Source organism: Gymnoscopelus microlampas (assembly GCF_963454915.1).
Source record: "Gymnoscopelus microlampas genome assembly, chromosome: 16".
Taxonomy (NCBI): Eukaryota; Metazoa; Chordata; class Actinopteri; order Myctophiformes; family Myctophidae; genus Gymnoscopelus; species Gymnoscopelus microlampas.
In genome coordinates this window covers 42,997,638-43,001,694 of record NC_139953.1, presented here as the reverse complement: position 1 = coordinate 43,001,694, position 4,057 = coordinate 42,997,638, and the positions used below count along the sequence as shown (strand labels likewise).

Here is a 4,057-nt window from a genome sequence, read left to right as displayed (position 1 = left end):
AATCTTATACTCACAAAACATGACATCATAATATAAGGAAAACGTGAAATGTCTTCTGAGTATTTACAACTTGTTTGCAAATAGCAGATATGCCATTTACTCTATATACTCAGGGTATTGTCTCCTCTCAATATCTCAGATCAGAACAATAAGGTAAAAAAAAAGGCAAGTTTGCTTTAACAATAATTTATTTTGAGATCTTCAACACCACTGGAGACTGGACTGTGAACTATGTGACGATGGATTCCTTGGACCCCCATGGCCGCAACCCAGAACTCTGCGTCGGCGCAACCAAACTTTGCAATTGCCCTGAATTGTGAAAATTCTAGTTCAGTCTTATGCTAGATGTGCTCCTGTTTCTGCTCAACATTGTAACAGGGCCTTTTATTTATATGGTATATATTTTACCACGAATGTTCGTATTTTACCACGAATGTTCCATTTTCGTATGAAAATCTTGTACATATTGTGTGTCTTGTGACGATTGGGTCCAATATTTAGTTCAGTAACCATGGAGCTAAGGAATGGTTCAGAAGCTGTGTTCACGTTCACAAAATGAATATTGGAATTGGTCTATTTGTTCTATTTGATGCCTCTTTGTTATGCATCTTTTGGGAGGCCAAATACAGGCTTATATTTTTGTAACTGTCATTATTTGACTGTTCTCTTGGGATAAAAAAAAACTAAAACAAAACAAAACAATTAAACGTCAACGGTATAGTTTGAATTAACGGCTTGCTCCTCCGGACGCGAAACGTAACGTCTGGGGGGTGACAGATACATTTTTTACACCCACCCTTTGTTATTGTGGTCCAAGTGAAGACGATGATTACTTTTAATTGAAAGTCATGTGTAATAATTAAAAGTAACTTCCCCTACACTGTCTATGAATTGACCTTCCTTCTCTCCGTGTCTTCCGGGTTGCAGTTGGAGGTTCTTCACCTGCTGTCTCCAGAACAGAAGGCTGAGCTGCTACAGAGGCCTGAGGTTGCAGGCCTGGACAACGGGACCCTCAGCCTGATCTTCCACAGCTTGATGACCGGTGGTCCTGGGCCCACCCCCACCTCCACCCCCGGATACACATACACCTCACATAGCCCCTACTCACCACCACCACCACCACAGAATAGCTTCAGAGAGGTTGCATAGCTTTAAATATTATACATTTCTTTCATCCAATTAAACTTTTACCAGATTGTTGATGGTAATCTTCATAACCTTAAACAATATTATTTTGTTCTTTTTGAAACACTTGCAGGTGGTGAATGGGTTGATGGGAGCTTTCAGACCTGTTGGGAGCCTCGTCAGTGAGTTTGTGTATCTCACACGTGAGGTACATACAGCGTACATACATATACTATATGCATATATGAGAAGCCAATTACTTGTTTTTATATGACTAGTTTATTATGGTTATGCATATTACATCTGCTAACCTGACATGACCCTGACATTCCTATCTATCTGTTGCTCTCCAGAGAAATGTATCCGAGATCGGAAGCATGACTCTGACCCAGACCCTGCTGAACTGGATCCTAGCTGAGCTGGCTGGCATGTACACGCCACATAATACGTCCATAGCCCAACCAATGGAAGAGTTTGATGTGACAAATGTGGAGGATTGGTTCAACCATGTTGTACCGCCACTATTACAGAGATTCTTACCCCATGGGCAACTCCCTGACCAAATCAAGTATGCCTTCCACCAAGTGTTGTAAGTACAATTCATATTCTTTCATACAGTGAGTAGATGCATGTACAGTCCAGCGTCCTTGTCTTTCCAATTATGTTGTGCAGGCTAGTCTTGACAAAAGTCACAGATTTTCCTGGATGAGCCGAACTAGTTTAATTAAGAGTGCCGGTGGTGTTAGTGGACTTCTGTTTCCTTTCACATTCAACACAACACAACACAAAATAATGGAAATCAACAAAAGGGCAACGTTTATTTATGGATTAACTCAAAACGTTTCTTTGAATATTACATGCGAGATAGCAAATATTGAGTGAGTAATAACTGGAATTGTTGATTGTAACCTTAAACAAGTGACCTAAGCAAGGCAGGACACAAAGATTACAAAAGGAAAGACAAACACAAGCCCTTTACTAAGATGTGAACACAGGGTAGGTGGCTGAACAAAGTTACAATTATTAAAGGGAACTTAAATACAAACCGACACAAGGAATTTGTCACTTTGTGATAGTGAACCTAACAAGACAAAGGTCAACAATGTCCTGCTTTTGGAGTGATAACAAAGGTCAGCCTCTGGGCACCCTCTGGTGGCCATCCAGAAATATTGCAGGTTATGTCCTTTGTAAGTCCCTTGTTTCGTCCACTGTCCATTATCTATGAATATGATGCTGATTATTGTGCTTGCTTGTTGAACAGCTATTTGGACATGGGCAATGACACCACTGAGGTCCAGGACACTTGCAGCATCACCCTTGAAGAAAGATCATGTGGCGTGAGAAGGCTTTATTAATTGTTTCTGAATTTCTTTAATTTAAATGTATTACACAAAGGATTCCAAATTCTATTCTAGATGTCGTCGGATAGGAAAGTCATGCCTGTACATCCATTATCCTTCTCCCCATCTCTTCTACCAGCTTACCAACGCAGTGGAAAATGTGGCCCGTTTCATGCACTGTGCTGCCCGTAGCAACCTCACTATGTCAGAGTCGATGATACCCAGGAGAACCTGGAGGACCCAGACTTCATCAGGATGTGGTTCCAGATCAAACTGCTGCCTCTGCTGCCTACAGTTCCCATAAGCCTCCTCGACTGCCTCAGCTTTAAGAACTTCACCTGTCCTGTTTACCAAGCCCTGTGAGTTGTCCCGTTTATAAAGGGAATGCTATCTTCTCTAGAACATAACTGTTTCCCAAACATTTTCAGCTTGAGACCTGAAAGATACATTTGGTGACTTCCTGGGACCTAAACTTTTAAGAAAAATCATTATGAATTATAAAGTATGCATATTTAAAAAAATTATTTCTTAAAATCTTCTGAAAATCTTTTGTATTCCTTTTCCTTTTCTTTAATTTCTGAAAATCTGTTGATTTAAAAAACTTTACCTTACTTTAATTCATAAAACCTGGTCTGTGACCCAAAAATGGGTCAAGAGTAAGACCCTACGTTTGGAAAACACTTATAGTCGAAATACACAAAATAGTCCCGGAATAATGATACATTTCTTTGCATTGCTGGGTCCAGAGTAAAAGACCTGAGTCATCATATGCGTCTCATGGATCCTGATCACAACCACAGCCCAGTGATGTACGAACACTTCATCCATTCCTTCTTGCACAACACGTCCGGTAAGTGAACCAAGTAGCCATAGCTAGAGACAAGCTCAGAGGACCATTTGTCTGCAGATGTACAGGAATTTCTGTTGCTTTCAGGGTACATTTTTGAGTAAAACATTACTCTATTCTAATACTATACTATTATAGCCTACACTGACTTGTGTATTTATCTTCAGATCCTCAGTGTGTCTCCTCATCCAGCCATAGTGCAGAATGGCTGGAGGAGAACTTTGGATTCTTCTCCATGTTCGCCCCCATCACAGACTTCTATGACCTCAACCGTGACTTCTCTGGAGTGAGTGTGGATAATCTGAACATTTTTACTGAAAACATTGATTTGATTGTTTGTACTTGACACTACAATTTCAGTAACTTAATAACCTTTCAACCTGGCTTATATTTTGGGCATGTCATCACAGGATTGCAAGATTTTCAAAAACGTAATAGCTGATTTGCGAGTGTGACATTATAATTCGATTACGTATAAAATAGGGCTTCAGTGGTTAAATCTCATATCCTGCCCTCTCCCATTATGTCCTGTCTGTCTGTCTCTTGTCTTAAACGTGTCCAGATTCTACACCTCCTGACTCCGAAGCAGACTGCAGAGATGCTGCTGGTGCCTACTCCTCCAGAGAAAGACGTCATCATCCATGCAGTGTTTGACCATCTGACACAGTCTCAAGGAGACTTTCCTGAGTTCCTGCACCACCTGGTTCTGCTCGCTAGAGAGGTAACCTCATCTGTAGAGCGTCTT

At 40.8% G+C, this 4,057-nt stretch overlaps 1 long non-coding RNA gene across 1 annotated transcript; it reads left to right on the top strand.

Annotated features, from left to right (window-relative positions):
* The first annotated feature begins 1,654 nt into the window (after positions 1–1,654).
* On the top strand, positions 1,655–2,674 carry LOC311063323. The gene is made up of 3 exons (XR_014602578.1): positions 1,655–1,714; positions 2,387–2,462; positions 2,605–2,674. It is a non-coding gene; the product is annotated as an uncharacterized lncRNA (long non-coding RNA).
* The last annotated feature ends 1,383 nt before the right edge of the window (positions 2,675–4,057 follow it).